The 17,387-nt window shown below is 45.5% G+C and overlaps 1 protein-coding gene across 8 annotated transcripts in view; it reads right to left on the bottom strand.

The window, feature by feature from the left end:
* PXYLP1 (2-phosphoxylose phosphatase 1) overlaps positions 1–17,387 on the bottom strand; it is a 142,328-nt gene that overhangs the window by 30,456 nt on the left and 94,485 nt on the right. The window lies entirely within an intron of this gene.

The following is a 17,387-nucleotide window of genomic DNA, read 5'->3' as shown; positions in this document are numbered from 1 at the left end:
CTGCAGATGCCTTTTTTAGCCATCCATCAACCTGGACTTCTCTTTAAAATATCAAACTGAAATCTCATATCCCCCTGTAATCCAGAGAAATAAATTTAGTCACCCAACATTATCATTTCCAGTTATCTTTGCAAAGGTGCTTTCTTGTATATATTATAACATAGCTGACATTCTCTGAGATGAAAAGATCAGACCCTTTATGATCTCTAAGTGGATTTGAATTATGGCTCCTTATTTTCCAAAGGAAATATTATCTCACTCCCTAGAGACAGATAATTAAAAATCCTATCTCAGCAATTAGCAATTTGCTCCCAGTTCATCTTGTTAAAGAAATGAATTGCCTACTCAGCCCAGTGATAGAGTTATTTGGTGGCATGCAAAAGACCAAAGACTGGGAGCAATCTCAACTTTACATGACCTAATTTACACAGTAAGTTTGATTTGTGGAGAGTGCTGACCAATGTACTCTATTAGGCCTTGTCTACACTACAAGACTATTTCGAATCTACTTAAGTCGAATTTGTGGATTCGACCTTATGAAGTCGAATTTGTGTAGCCACAGTAAATACACTAATTCGAATTTCCGAGTCCACATTAACAGGGCCGGCATCGACTTTCGAAGCGGTGCACTGTGGGAAGCTATCCCACAGTTCCCGCAGTCCCCGCTGCCCATTGGAATGCTGGGTAGAGCTCCCAATGCCTGCTGAGGGAAAAAATGTGTCGAGGGTGGTTTTGGGTAACTGTCGTCATCGAACCGTCAATCACGCCCTCCCTCCATGAAAGCGCCGGCGGGATATCTGTTCGTGCACTTTTCTGGTCGGTTACAGCGCGGACGCCACAGCACTGCGAGCATGGAGCCCGCTGCGATCATCGCTGCACTTATGGCCGTTGTCAACTCCTCGCACCTTATCATCCACCTCTTCCACAGTCAGCTGCTGAGAAATCGGGCGAGGAGGCTCCGGCAGCGCGGTGAGGAGAGTGGCGCAGACCTCTCAGAAAGCAGAGTACGCCGCGCAGTGGAGATCATGGTGGCAATGGGTCAAGTTCATGGTGTGGAACGGCGATTCTGGGCCCGGGAAACAAGCACGGACTGGTGGGACCGCATAGTGCTGCAGGTCTGGGATGAATCACAGTGGCTGCGAAACTTCAGGATGCGTAAGGGCACTTTCCTTGAACTCTGTGACTTGCTGTCCCCTGCCCTGAAGCGCCAGGACACACAGATGCGAGCAGCCCTGAGTGTGCAGAAGCGAGTGGCCTTAGCCCTCTGGAAACTTGCAACGCCAGACAGCTACCGGTCAGTAGCGAACCACTTTGGCGTGGGCAAATCTACCGTGGGGGTTGCTGTGATTCAAGTAGCCCACGCAATCGTTGAGCAACTGCTCTCAAAGGTAGTGACTCTGGGAAACGTCCAGGTCGTCATAGATGGCTTCGCCGCGATGGGATTCCCAAACTGCGGTGGGGCTATTGATGGGACTCACATCCCTATCCTGGCACCAGCCCACCAGGCCAGCCAGTATATTAACCGAAAGGGCTACTTTTCAATGGTGCTGCAAGCACTGGTGGACCATAGGGGACGTTTTACCAACATCTTCGTCGGGTGGGTGGGCAAGGTTCATGACGCGCGTGTGTTCAGGAACTCTGGTCTGTTTAGACGCCTCCAGGCAGGAACTTTCTTCCCGGACCACAAAATAACGGTTGGGGATGTGCAGATGCCTACAGTGATCCTCGGGGACCCAGCCTACCCGCTAATGCCCTGGCTCATGAAGCCCTCCCTATACAGGCGCCTTGGACAGTGAGAAGGAACTCTTCAACTACCGGCTGAGCAAGTGCAGAATGGTGGTGGAGTGTGCTTTTGGACGTCTTAAGGGGAGGTGGCGGAGCTTACTGACTCGCTCGGACATCAGCGAAAAGAATATCCCCGTAGTTATTGCTGCTTGCTGTGTGCTCCACAATGTCTGTGAGAGCAAGGGCGAGACCTTTTTGGCCGGATGGGAGGTTGAGGTAAATCGCCTGGCTGCTGTTTACGCTCAGCCAGACACCCGTGCCAAAAGAATATCCCAGCGGGAAGCGCTGTGTATCCGGGAGGCTTTGAAAGCAAGTTTCCTCGGAGAGCAGGGTAACCTATGACTCTCCACTTGATTTTAAGAGAAGCTGATCCTGGGCCTGTGTCTCTATGTGTTGAGTGAGATCTGCGGTTACATACCCCGTGCTCCAAGTTTCCCCCACTTCCAAAACACGTTTTAAAACAAATTAAACGGAACAGTTATTGTTAATAAATCTTTCTTTTACTTTGCATTTCTGTTCAGGGTTTGAAACATGGACGCATACTGTGCTGGGTACGGTGTGCACTGATGTACAGACCGCTTGTACAATACAGGACGGACAGCCTCCTGCTCCTACATAGGTCTCTGGGGTGGGGGACGGTTTCAAGTGGTTGTGCATGTAGGGGTGGGTTTGCAGGAAGGGGCGAGTGGTGCCGTCTTTGAATAGGGATTTGGATGCAGGCTCTGGGCTGTGGGTTTGGGCGTAGGAAGGGGTGAGGGTGTGGGGGAAGGGTGAGTATCTGTCCGTGGATGAGGGCTCTTGTTGGGGCTCAGGGCAGCGGAGAGGATCGCGCCTACGGTGGAAGTGCATGGTAAGGGCAGCATGCCTTAACATTAGGGGGTGGCAGGCGCTAGGACCGTGGACAAGCGTACACATCACAGAATGACCCGGGCAGCATACACCACTCAGAGTGACCCTGGTGACTACTGACTGCAGTCTGTGTGTGCCCTGCAGTTGATCCTGCCCCCGATAGTCTGTACCCTGCTAATGTAGGCTATCCCGTGCAATTATAAATCCCCTGCCCCCCCCCACATACACAGTCTTCTGACACGAAAGACGTGACGGAAAGAGTGAACAACAGCAAACAGCTTTTATTAATCTACTACATAGTGGGGTGATGAAACTTGGATTTGGGACTGGGTGATCCTGTAAGGGAAGCGCTTCTACACAGTTATAGCGTCAGAGGTGTGTGGTACATTAGCGCTCAGCTGTGGTGCAGTGACAGTTCTCACGGCCCCTACCGCCCCTCCGTCTTGTAATTTTCGGTGAGGGGGGGACAGGACTTCTTGGCGTTGGAGGGTGGTTGCAGATACAGTGCAGAGGGCTCTCTCCTCCTGCCTGCGGTCCTGCAGAACATCAACAAGGCGCCGGAGCGTGTCCGTTTGCTCCCTCATTAGCCCAAGCAGCGTTTGAGTCGCCTGCTGGTCTTCCTGCCACCACCTGTCCTCCCGTTCGCTGTGTGAGCGCTGCTGCTGAGAGAGGGTCTCCCTCCACTGGCTCTGCTGGGCCGCCTCGGCTCTGGAGCAGGCCATCAGTTCCGCGAACATCTCGTCCCGAGTCTTTTTCTTTCGCCGCCTAATCTGAGCCAGCCTCTGCGAGGGGGATGCTGGGGCAGTCCGGGAAAGAGCAGAAGCTGTGTGATGGGAAACAGTAAGTGATTTCCTTGAACAGATACATGTTTGCGAACAGTGAACACAGTCTAGTCAGTTTCTCTGAACAAGACCATACAGGGCACCAAGTTCCACGAGATCTCAGGACAAGTTCGAGATTTCGGAATACGCTCTCATTGGCGGCGCCATTGCACAGGAGAGCGGACAAGCGGGGAGAGACAGCTGAATCCGTCTTGCAGACAGTCCTGGTAAGCCTTAAAGTAGATAATGCTTATCAGTTAGTGGATAGCTGTGCTCTCCTGCTAAAGGCAATCTGGAAAGCAGAAAGGCTGAGCCTTTTCCAGCCCCTCCCGCCAGTGCACGGGAAAGATCAATGTATGCTTGTTCTCTGTGGCCTCCAGCACGTGGCTGTTAAGCGAGGGTCGTTGTTATGCAACCTAATTTTAAACCATTAACAATAGTAACAATACACTAATTGCCCTACTTAGATGCAGCCTGTCCAGAACGACATCACCCTGAGGCGGGTCACTCGGAGTCAGAGAGAGCGGATGCTAAGGGAAGCCCTGCACAGACCAGGACCATATGCAGCAATGCTGGTGGAGGCGATGATTCCTCTCTACATTAGGATGTCCTGGCGCGGAAGAGTGTGCTTCCACAGAGCACCCAATAAGGCACCTCTCCCCAGGAACCTCCTGCGGAGGCTTTTCGAGCTGCTCTCTGAGAGCTTTGTTGAACTGTCCCAAGAGGATTATTGTTCAATCCCTATATGTGTGGACCTACTATTTATATAGTTTGACATTTAAAAATTTTTATATAGTATTTCTATTTTTTCTATACCTGTTTTTTAAAAAATAAATGTTTCCATGTTTATAGCACTTACCGCCTGATCCTTCCCCTGATTCTGAGTCCGGGTTAACGGGCGGGGACGGTTGGTAGGGGATCTCTGTGAGGGTGATGAAGAGATCCTGGCTGTCAGGGCAAGCGGTATTGTGTTCACTGTCGCCTGCGCCGTCCTCCACAAACCCTTCCTCATCTTCCCCATCGGCGAACATCGCCGAGGAACTGTCCAGGTACACTATGCCATCCTCAGAGTCCACGGTCACTGGTGGGGCAGTGGTGGCAGACCCACCGAGAATGGCATGCAGTGCCTCGTAGAAGCGGCATGTCTGGGGCTGCCGGAGCGTCCGTTTGCCGCTCTGACTTTTTGGTAACCTTGTCTCAGGTCCTTGACTTTCACGCGGCACTGCATCGCATCCCGGCTGTATCCTTTGTCTATCATGGCTTTGGAGACCTTCTCGAAGGTCTTTGCATTCCGCTTGTTGGAGCGCAGCTCCGAGAGCACAGACTCCTCGCCCCACACAGCGATCAGATCCATGACTTTCCCGTCAGTCCATGCTGGGGACCTCTTTCTATTCTTGGATTGCCCGGACTCCTCTGCTGGAGAGCTCTGCATCGTTGCAGGTGCTGCGGAGCTCGCCCCGATGTCCAACCAGGACGTCAGATTCAAAGTGCCCAGACAGGAAAAGGAATTCAAATTTTCCCGGGTCGTTTCCTGTGTGGCTGGTCAGAGCATCCAAGCTCGGACTGCTGTCCAGAGCGTCAACAGAGTGGTGCAGTGTGGGATAGCTCCCGGAGCTACTAAGTTCGATTAGCATCCACACCTAGCCTAATTCGAGCTAGCCATGTCGAATTTAGCGCTACTCCACCTGTCGGGGTGGAGTACCAAATTCGAACTAAAGAGCCCTCTAGTTCGAATTAAATGGCTTCCTGGTGTGGACGGTTGAGCGGTTAGTTCGAATTAACGCTGCTAAATTCGACTTAAAGTCCTAGTGTAGACCAGGCCTTAGTGTCCATACTGCCCACTGAATGAAGACCCCTCTAGGTAGGATGCTGTAGATTATTAGTTGTTGCTTCAGTGACAGAAGCAGTGTGAGAGGATAAGAAAAATGGCAGAGGTGGTAACAGAAGAAAGTTTTCAGAACTTGTAAAAGGTCACTGACCACCACATTTGGAGAGTTAGCCTTTTCATGTTCATTACTATGGGAGCCACAACCAGGAAACAGATTTTTTTTTTAAATGCTGTTATAATATGTGGTTTATGGCCATAGTTAAATACTCTACTATTTTGCCTTGGAACATATTCACTGAAGGCACTGAAGAATTGGCACAGTCCTATCAGAATGTATGCCCTGTTCCTGCAAACAAACACACAGTTACAAATGCAAATATTAAAGTGAACTATATTCATTGCCCCTCTGTCCTGAACTCACCACTGTATTGCAAGAACAACAAAGGACAGTTACTTACTTTACAAAAATTGTGGCTCTTTGAGATATTGTAATCAGTGTGGATCCCACTGAATGTGTGCACACACTTCATAGGCAAAATTGGAATCTTCTGAACAGCAGCATCTGTCGGGGCTGCGCATGTGCCCTGTGCCTCCTCGTGCTCCCATGCAAGGGCTTAAAGAGTGAGCAGGCTGTGGCTCTCCCTCAGCACCCTCAAAATTCAAAGTCAATGTTGCTGAGTACTCTGAAAGGCAAGGCTAGTGAGTGCATTGTAGGATGCACTTGGACACCAATTCAAAGAACCAGTTACTGTAGAGCAAAGTAACCATTCTTCCTTCTTAGTGTACATGTAAGTGTGGATCCCACAGTAGTGACTGGCGAGCAGTATCATCTCCAGAGGGTGGGATGAGGCGCCTGGGCCACATCAGTGAAACAGAGATTGCAGTATACCTCTCCTGAACTTAACATCTGACCAGGCGGCTATCTCAAAGGCATGGTGGGTTAATCCAGGGTGCTGCTTCATAGGTTTCTGATATTAGTACATTTCTGAAGCAGGCAGACAATGGGGCTTGTGTTCTGGTGGAGTGAACTGCAATGTTTAGTGGGAGAAGTACACCAGCTAACTGGTTACACAATGAGATACACTGTATTAACCGTTTTGATCACATCCGTGATCAGATGGCCTGACCATTCGGAAAAAAAAAAAAAAAAAAAGCTGTATTGCCGGATACAACCAGTGGGACAGTCTGAACTGTTTTGTTCTGCTGATGTAATAAAGTAAGGTCCTGGAAACACCCAGAGTGTGCAATATCCTCTCTCCTGGTGCAAAGTGTGGCTTAGAGGAGAAGACAGTAGCTTGACTGATGAACATGACATTCTAAAACCACCTGCCGATGAATTTTGGGTGATATTTCAGCATCACCTTATCATTCTGGAAGGTTCAGTTACAAGCACCTGAAGCTCTTCTGGTTTAAGTTACAGCAACTAGAAAGACAGTCTGCAGAGTGAGAGGAGACAGAGCACATTCCAAAAGAGGTTCAAAGGGAGGCTCTGTGAAGAGGACTAAACTGAGCTTCTAGACAGAGGTAAGTTCTCTGACCACTGAGTAAGTGAGAGACCCTAGAGAAACCTCACTATTGCTGGGTGAGAAGAGACCAAACACAACTGCACAGATGGATGACAAGCAGAGACTGATGAAAAGCAGGCCTTAACTGAGCTGAACGGAAGGGCAGCTGTTTCAAGTGCTGTAAGTAGTCCAGGATCTTTGGTTCTGATACCTGCCCTAGTTCAAGTCCCTGCTGGGCTGCCCATATTGATAACCGCTTTCATTTAGCTGAGTAGGTCCTTCCAGTGGGTGTCTTCCTGCTCTACATTAGGATTTGATGTTTTTCAAGGGCACACTGAAACTATAAAAGGAGGGACAAACATCACAAGGCAGCCCTCTCTCTCTCTCCCTGCCCATCACATTCACTGTACCTGAAGCGAAAATGAAAGCAAGCGAGGGACTCTGGGAGAAGAGATCCTGACCTACAGAGTTTGGTCAGCAAGACTGCTGAAAGCATAGAGTGAGAAACTCTGCTTGCATCTGATAGTTTGTTAAGTTAGGTATTAGTAAACATCTTACTTTATTTTTCTTGTAACAATTTGTGACTTTTATGCCTCATTCAGGGCCAACGGGGGGGGGGGGGGGAGGTGTTACAAAATTACCAGGGCCTGGCGGTCTGGAAGGGGGCCCGGGGCCCGGCTTCATCGGCCCTGTTTAGCCGGTCTGCCCTTGCTGAGGGGGCCTGGAAAAAAAATTTTCACCAGGGCCCAAACCCGCTCTCGGCGGCCCTGGCCTCATTACCTGTACTCACTTAAAATCTCTCTTTGTAGTTAAACATGTTTTATCTAATCCAGTGTGTTTAAATTGAAATGTCTGGGAAATTTCATTTGGGATGACAAGTTGTGTGTACAATATTTTTTCAAAGAAATAATGAACCTGATATAACTTGTGCTGTCCAGGAGAGGGCTGTGCAGTACAGGACTTGCATTTCTGGGGGGACATCTAAGACTGTGTTGGGTTCACCCTGCAATATGACGAAGGCTGGTGAGAAGTAGAGTGTAAACCAAGTGTAGCTGGAAGGCTGCAGTTAGACACAGACACTCAGGGCATGGCTTGCATACTAGAAGGCTGTTTGTGACCAGCCCAGGTGGAAGCTACTTCAGGAAGGCATTATAAGGCACCCAAGGCTGCAGGGTAGGGGTGACATAGCTGCTCATTAGTCTGGATTGTACCCTGGTTCATCACGATAAGGATTTCACTGATGCCAAGGGTCATGAGCATCAAATACACCAGTGCTGGCTTTGCGGGTATCCTCTTTGCCTTCCTTTCACTTTCTGATCCCAGAGCATGGCATGTGCTCAAGGAAGCGCTGGCCAACGGTGACTTTTCCAGCTACACTCTTGTAGATACCATCACGTCAGAGTCCAAAGTGACCAGTGTGGACTGCTCTAGCAGATGTAACTTGAGCTGAGCGTCCCTGGATTTGCGGAACCTAGAGAAGGATTTTCACACAGAGCATCTACCTCAGGGAACTGATGGGCAGGATCCCCTGGGAGAATAACATGATGGGGAAAGGAGTCCAGGAGAGCTGGCTGTATTTTAAAGAATCCTTATTGAGGTTGCAGGAAAAAAACATCCCGATATGTAGAAAGCAATACTAAATATGGCAGGCGACCAGCTTGGCTTAACAGTGAAATCCTTGCTGATCTTAAACGCAAAAAAGAAGCTTACAAGAAGTGGAAGATTGGACAAATGACCAGGGAGGAGTATAAAAATATTGCTCAGGCATGCAGGAGTGAAATCAGGAAGGCCAAATCACACTTGGAGTTGCAGCTAACAAGAGGTGTTAAGAGTACCAAGAAGGGTTTCTTCAGGTATGTTAGCCAACAAGAAGAAAGTCAAGAAAAGTGTGGGCCCCTTACTGAATGAAAGAGGCAACCTAGTGACAGAGAATGTGGAAAAAGCTAATGTACTCAATGATTTTTTTGCCTCTGTCTTCACAAACAAGGTCAGCTCCCAGGCTGCTGCACTGGGCAGCACAGTATGGGGAGAAGGTGACCAGCCCTCTGTGGAAAAAGAAGTGGTTCAAGACTATTTAGAAAAACTGGACGAGCACAAGTGCATGTGGCCGGATGCGCTGCGTCCGAGGATGCTGAAGGAGCTGGCGGATGTGATTGCATTATCTTTAAAAACTCATGGCGATCGGGGGAGGTCCCAGATGATTGGAAAAAGGCTAATGTAGTGCCCATCTTTAAAAAAGGGAAGGAGGAGGATCCAGGGAACTACAGGCCAGTGAGGCTCACCTCAGTCCCTGGAAAAATCATGGAGCAGGTCCTCAAGGTATCAATTCTGAAGCACTTAGAGGACAGGAAAGTGATCAGGAACAGTCAGCATGGATTCACCAAGGGCAAGTCATGCCTGACTAATCTAATTGCCTTCTATGAGGAGATAACTGGGTCTCTGGATGAGGGGAAAGCAGTGGATGTGTTATTCCTTGACTTTAGCAAAGCTTTTGATACGGTCTCCCACAGTATTCTTGCCAGCAAGTTAAAGAAGTATGGGCTGGATGAATGGACTATAAAGTGGATAGAAAGCTGGCTAGATTGTCGGGCTCAGTGGGTAGTGATCAACGGCTCCATGTCTAGTTGGCAGCCAGTGTCAAGCAGAGTGCCCCAAGGGTCGGTCCTGGGGCCGGTTTTGTTCAATATCTTCATTAATGATCTGGAGGATGGCTTAGACTGCACTCTCAGCAAGTTTGCAGATTACACTAAACTGGGAGGAGTGGTAAATATGCTGGAGGTAGGGATAGGATACAGAGGGACCTAGACAAATTAGAGGATTGGGCCAAAAGAAACCTGATGAGGTTCAACAAGGACAAGTGCAGAGTCCTGCACTTAGGACGGAAGAATCCCATGCACCGCTACAGACTAGGGACTGAGTGGCTAGGCAGCAGTTCTGCAGAAAAGGACCTAGGGGTTACAGTGGACGAAAAGCTGGATATGAGTCAGTGTGCCCTTGTTGCCAAGAAGGCTAATGGCATTTTGGGCTGTATAAGTAGGGTCATTGCCAGCAGATCAAGGGATGTGATCATTCCCCTCTATTCAACATTGGTGAGGCCTCATCTGGAGTACTGTGTCCAGTTTTGGGCCCCACACTACAAGAAGGATGTGGAAAAATTGGAAAGAGTCCAGCGGAGGGCAACAAAAATGATTAGGGGGGTAAGTGGAGGGAGGTGCTTTGTGCCAAGAGCTATACCTCACGGCAGACTCAAACCATCAGGCAAACTTGCCCGTCTTGTGACGGACTGATTCACATCAAAGGCAGACATAGTTAGTGCCTTTCTTGCCTAGGGGAGAATCGCATCCCAGGTATCATAGAATCTCAGGGTTGGCAGGGACCTCAGGAGGTCATCTCAGGAGTCCAGCCTCCTGCTCAAAGCAGGACCAATTCCCAACTAAATCATCCCAGCCAGGGCTTTGTCAAGCCTGACCTTAAAAACCTCTAAGGAAGGAGATTCCACCACCTCCCTAGGTAACCCATTCCAGTGCTTCACCACCCTCCTAATGAAAAAGTTTTTCCTAATATCCAACCTAAACCTCCCCCACTGCAACTTGAGACCATTACTCCTTGTTCTGTCATCTGCTACCACTGAGAACAGTCTAGGTCCATCCTCTTTGGAACCCCCTTTCAGGTAGTTGAAAGCAGCTATCAAGTCCCCTCTCATTCTTCTCTTCTGCAGACTAAACAATCCCAGTTCCCTCAGCCTCTCCTCATAAGTCATGTGCTCCAGGGCATATGTGGAGGAGGACGTGACCAATGTTTGCTGCTTTATTTTGTTATGTCCAAATTAAGGAAATAGAAGTGTGAAGATTAACTTTTCTTAACTGAGAATAGTTGAAAAAAAACTAACTGTAGTCTCTAAGAAGAGTAGCAACAAGTCGGACACTTGCTGGGTTCCATCTTGCTGCCAAAAGGTGCAAAGAGGGAACAGAGAGGACTACTTTGTCTTTTATGCCCTGGCACGGGAAAACGGGGCAGGGAAACACAGGGCATGTGCCCGGTCCCACCAGACTCTGCTATTCAAAAGAAGCCAAACTCATATGTAGAAGGCACATGCTCACCAACAGTGGATTTTGGTCTGACATATCCTCAAACAACAAGGTTATTTTTTTACACTATAAATTATCTGACTAAAATAAATAAATAAATAAATGCTTAGGGCATAATGTTTGAGATATTGGAAACTGACTGTCTAATCACATGGAAAATTTTTAGAATGGATCAATCCATACTTACCTATCTTTGCCCATGTAGTTAAGTGATTAGAATCCTGATTGATTAATCGGTCCTTTTACCTAAGTTTTATACTTTAACATCTCAAAACTGGATGGAGCAAATTAACAGAACTATTGGTCAAGAGACAGCTCTGATTTTTTGAGGATTCAATACAGTATCCACGAGCCCTTTAAGTTTAATTGTAATAATTCACTGTGACATATTTAAAAAATGTAACATATGTGGGGTAAATAATACTATGCAATTTTAAACTGTATCTAACTTTCTAAACACAGTAACAGTACATATTTGAACCTGTACACAGCCAAATATTTTTCTGAACATTATATAAGACATTTTTCACAAAATAGCATGCACCTTTCATACAATATTCCATATTTTAACAAGATAAAAGTTAAAATTCCTGAAAAAATGTATGTGCATTAAACTAAATTGACCCTTGACTATCAAAGTACCCACAAGTCAATGGCTCATAGGACTGGTGCAGTTAAAGCACATCAGTTTCACAGCCAATGGTACACTAGGGAGTGATGTGGCCAGCATCACATCTGACTACCCTAACCCGATGGATCAGGTACCCATTTTGTAGTTAGGTGAACTGGAGATGGTCTTTCTGCGTGAGAGTGTGTGACACTCAAATCCACAACCTTCAGGACTGTAGTTGAGTGCTTTAACCACTCAGGCACTGCACCTCTCCCTTGACTATACCAGTGATAAATCACAACCAAAGAGATTAATACTCATGTTCCCTTCCAAAGTGAGGGTGTGCAAGTAATTTGTTTTCCAAAAATTTCTGCCCATGATCTTTTCTATAACAGTTTCTTTGCTATAAGACAGTGAAAATGATTATTTGAATCTTCTGCTTCTTAATGCAACATTATACATACCACATGGAGTCCTGGTATTGACTAATGTTTTGTTTACTTCTGTTCTACCCTGAATTTTCCATGCCTAAGAAGGAATAAATGCTTTAGAAGTGGGGCTGCTTTATACAAAAGGAGGGGAAAAGGCCTTAACATTTTCTGTTTCTCTTTTAAAACGTTAAACGAAATAATGTTTAAAAAAATCTTTAATAATGGCATAACTTCACGACCACCAATGGAGACAATGCTGAGATTATCTTGACATGGTTATGGAAGAGGATCTTATGTCCATTTTTTTCCCCCATAAATAATTTAGGCTGTATTACAGAATAGAAGAATGATAACCTAAATAAAGTCTGAAGGGCCTTCTGAAGTACATTTTCTTCCTGCTGCTACAGCAGATGCACTGATGGAGCAAAACAGATTGTGCATGCGCAATTCTTTGCGGAGTCATCCAGAGTATTAGCTTAGTCAGCTATATGGTTACTGTTTAATTATTCATGCTTGGTTATAGCACTGCCTGCTACTGAAGGCAATATCTTAAATATTGCCAATTTCAGGACATATACCTACCTCCAGGTTGTTTTTCTTATGCAGTCAGATATCCTATTTGACTAAAAAAAGTAATCTAGTTGTGATAGAGTGTCCATCCCACACAAGGCTTGAAGGGGTTAAGGTGGCTACGTAGACTAGTTAACCACCTACACTGTAACTGGAGGAGCAGCCAGGGGGCAAGGACTAATTAGATATGAGGCTCAGCTGGACAGGAAGGGCCTGAAGAAATCCTATGTATGTTAGCAACATCCCCATCATGCAAGATTACTAAAGTCACTGATTTTAATATAATCAGAAGGGCAAAGAATTGAAGCAGGACAAGGTCTGGGACTCGGCTAATAGTTTCATTAAATTGAACTACTCAAAACTATCCAGTCAGGGAGACAAGGAATATCACAATACCCACTGTCCAGACATTAGTTACATAAAAACCACTTAGACTCTGAAGGGGTGAGGCAGTCTGGCTCCAAAGACAAAACCACATGTGCTGCTTATGCTGGAGGCATGGGGGACATGCAGGAAGGCATCTTATATATTTCCTGAGACCAGAAGCTTACATGTTAGAATGACAAACCTAAAAACCAAATTAAATCCATCCAAATTCCTGCTCTACTACCCTTAAAAAGTACCACAGTACCACCTCTCTGCCTGATTCTACAATGCAGGAGCAGGAAGAACTGGCTGGGAAGGAAAATAGAGATCTTGTGTGCTGCTTGGAGGAGTAACTTAATGCTTACTCATCTGCTGGTCAGTTCTTGCCTGAGTGACATGTGGAGGAAGCAACACCCATGCATCTATACCGTTGGCACTGGACTCCAGAGCCTACAAGAAAACACTGCAATTCATACAATCCTGCTGACATCTCTGCTCTTGACCCTTGCACTGCTGAGTGGACAGTAACAATAAAGCTTCTGGTTTTCGCTGAATTGCAGCCAGCACTAGCTCAAGTTCTAAAATATACTAGCATAACAGGTTTTCAAACTGCAGTATGATCAGGCTTCTTTAAGTGCAAAATGCTCAAACTTAATTTAAAAGATTTTTCTCTTTAAAAATCAATAGTGTGACACTGACAATAACTTGAAATATCATTAATGAACTTAATTGAATTAGGTTAAACTTCACTGAATTAAGTTTAACATCTTTGGGGTCCACTGTATTAAAATTGCAATTATGTATGTGTTATTGTGGGATTGTATGTATGTACCTTCGCTAGGAGACTAACTAATGCAATCTCTGGAAGGTATTAGACACTTCAATGGACTTTTTTGGAACAGTACCTATGAAGTGGATTTTCTAGGAAATACCTGGGAAACGCAAATGAGCCACTTTAAAGCCAACCATTTGAAGATATGCCCTGGGGAGAGACATAGGCGCCGACTTCTACTGGCGCAGGTGGGTGCTCGACCCCCCCTCTGCCTCCGGCCCCGCCCGACTCCACCCCTGCCCTGCCCATCCTGCCCCCTTCCCCAAAGTCCCAGCCCAACTCCGCCCCCATTCCAACCCCTTCCCCAAATCCCAGCCCCACCCCCTCCTCCCCCTCCCTCCCGGAGCTTGCTACAGCTGTTTGGCGGCTGCAAGCGCTAGGAGGTAGGTGGAGGAGTGGGGATGCGTCGTGCTTGGGGGAGGAGATGAGGTGGGGTGGGGCGGGGCCGGAAGCTTGGCTGCTGGTGGGTGCAGAGCACCCACTAATTTTTCCCTATAAGTGCTCCAGCCCCGGACCACCCACGGAGTCAGCACCTATGGACAGAGAGACCCATTGCGTACCAATTACCTGCTTCTGGTAATTCTAGATCAAAGATGCCTGAACTGTACAAAGGGAAAACTAAACATGTCATGAGTGTGCTTTATTCTGAGCTGAAGCTGTGATGGACTGGTAATCACAAGGACTCCCCTAGGGTGGGGTGTTGAAGGATTTATCCTGCCAGAACCTATGTTAAAACTGAGGTGATGTCTGGTAAGCTTATTAGCAAGCTGTAGGTTCTTTTAGTGTTTTTACTGTGATTTCTCTAATGCTTTTTTACCTTAAGACTAAAGTAGGCTGAGAAAAGAAGTACTGTGTGGTACCTTATAACTGTAGCAATTACATCTGTAACCACTGAGAGAGCAGACAGGTCTGTTTAGGCAGGTTGTCTTTGCTAGTATTAACACAGTGTAGGCAGAAGGGAGTGAGATGTGGTCTCCACCCAAAAAAAGGCAATGGCTGGGGAGCTGGAAACCTGAGAGTAGGCACGCTTGCCAGACCACTGAGAGAAAACACAGGTGGAGTTGCCCTCAGTGGTGACATACGGTATCAAGAAAAATTGTTTTACAAGAAATATTTTTACACATATAACCAGGATGTGAGAACTATGTCAAATAATGAACTAACTTATCCTACTCCTTACATTAAACTGCATCTATTTTCAGGTTAGGAGAGGTTTAATTTTCATTGCATTTGGCAGTTTCATGAGGATATCTGGAACTCTAGTAATTGCTAGGAAGTACTGGAAACCTTGCAAAAACCCAGCCCTGGTCCAAATGGGATTTGTAGTCAAATTCTCTGCTACTCTGGCCCACAAACCTGTCACAGTGAAGAAAGAAAGAGAAAGACAAAGAAGTTTTGCAAGACATTACTTAATAACACTTAGCTTTCGTACGTTGCTTTGGATACACTGACCTCAACACCCCTCACCATGGACTGTGAGTATCATGGAAAGAGTCAGGTAGTCCCAACTTTACAGAAGGACAAATATATCTGAAGAAATAATTAACAAAAATATATTGCAGCTATTCATTCTGTCTCAGGTAATCAATATGCATAGCAAACTACCGACTGATAGAAAAGGATATTTATGTTGGGCATTCATTTTTTGTTTTTACTTTCAGCTTTCAAAATTTTGAGGGTACGTCTACACTACATTTCAAAACTTGTGGCAGCGAGTCTCAGAGCCTGGCTCAGGCTCCAGTGTTAAGAACAGCTGTGTGGATATTCAGACTCGGGCTCTGAAGCCCTGGGAAAGGGTGGGTTTCAGAGATTGAGCCAGAACACCTACACAGCTGTTATTAGCACCATAGCGTGGGCCCAAGTCTGTAGACCCAGGCTCTGAGACTTGCTCCTGCGGGTTTTGAGTGTGGACATAACCTCAGAATGCTCACTGGGGAAAATTGTGTCTTTTGGGAACTCAATCACCACCAATGACTCAAGTACAACATAAGTAAAAAACAAACAAACTAGGGTGAAGTCTTTTTATACTGTATGTTTCTAATGTCCACTTTTGATTGTTCCATACTGCACCTCTCATATCACTGAGCACTACCTAAAGTAAAAAAGAACAAATGTTGCTGACAAAAGTAGCAGCAACACTCAGAGAATGTCTGCAACCGGAATTGGACCTGCTACCAGTGGAAGTGCTAGGCTGTAGACAGCCTTATAATGTGAAATAAAAGCACCAAGCATTCAAATTAAGTGGTTGTCATTAAAATATTTACTACACAGAGGTAACTGACATACTATATATTTCTTTTTTACTTTAGCTTTGACCCTGGCATCTCAAATAGCACTGTGGGGTAACTGTTGGTAAACAGTAATTTTTGAATAGTGGCATTGTATCTGTTTACCTCAAAGAGCTCAAATTAAAAAGACAGATGTGCAATCTCCCCCCACTCACCCCGCCCCAAAAAGATATTCAATGAAAAAAGAAACTAAACTGAAGAAAAAGTATTATTTATCTCTTCGACACTAAGGATAAATGTTAAGAAATGAAAATCAAGGGTAACTTATACATGTGGCATATAAATATTTTTAGAAGTTTCAAAATTTCTATAGCAGAGGCTGGATCTGAACTCACTGAACAGAGATTGCAATTTATTGTTATCATGCAGGAAAGCAGATTTGATTAACTGAGATGGAAATTCTTTCCTATTGATGTGGAAAAAGCAGTCAATCTCTAATGCTTCATTTAGATAAGGGACAAGAGGTTTTTAAAATTTGAAAGAGGCACTGTACGTAGTGTAGATATTCAATTAAATTGGTTTTGGTTCTTTATAAGCAGATGTAGCCCAGGATTTGCAGATGAAGATAGATGATCCCTAAGAATATGTGCTGCTCTGAACTGGAAACAGAATAGGATATTTTTATTTAAACATAACATGCTAATCATAAGATTTATTATCTGTATTACTGTAATGCCTCCTAGCCTTAATCATACACCAAGACCCCACTGTGTTAGGCGCTGTACAGACACAGAATAAAAAGACAGTCCCTACCCCAAATTTAAGTATAAGTATAAGTCAAGAGACCCCCAGATGGATACAGACAGATGGGGAATACAAGGAAAAAATACTGGTCAGCAAGACAGGCAGTGGTCTCTAACCACTGTCAAGTTTTTTGTAGGCATCATGGAAAAGGAGAACTTTTTAAGGAGGATAATTAAGTAGTTTCGTGGATGTTTACAGGGAGCTCCTCCCAAAACTGAGAGGCAGAATGGGAGAAATAGACAGGTGATTGTTTGAAAATTTAAGCAGTGCATGATAGAAGCTGGCATAGTGGGCCAACTGGAGGTGGGCAGTGACATCTCAACTGTGAATGGTAGATGAGAAGTAGGATGGAGGTAAATTGTGAAGGGCCTTGAAAGTGAAGACAATATCTAAATATCTTAATTTTTAAAGTAGAGTTTTTTGAAGAAGTCTATGGTTCTGTCACTTTGAAAAATCATCTGAATTACCTTTTAATATATTAGGGTTAAAATTTAAAATTGCTCCAAATTCAAGAAATTGAAACTATGAATCTCATACAAAATGACAACAAATTGGCCATTAAAACTAAGTCATTTATCTTAATATTAATATATGTTAATACAAAACCTATACACGGATGAGTGAACTGAATTACAGTTGGAAAAACCATAACTTGGAATTTCTACACTTT

The sequence above is a fragment of the Mauremys mutica genome, chromosome 9, assembly GCF_020497125.1.
Source record: "Mauremys mutica isolate MM-2020 ecotype Southern chromosome 9, ASM2049712v1, whole genome shotgun sequence".
NCBI classification, from domain to species: Eukaryota; Metazoa; Chordata; order Testudines; family Geoemydidae; genus Mauremys; species Mauremys mutica.
Note: the sequence above shows the minus strand (reverse complement) of the source record. Positions and strands in the feature narration are given on the sequence as shown.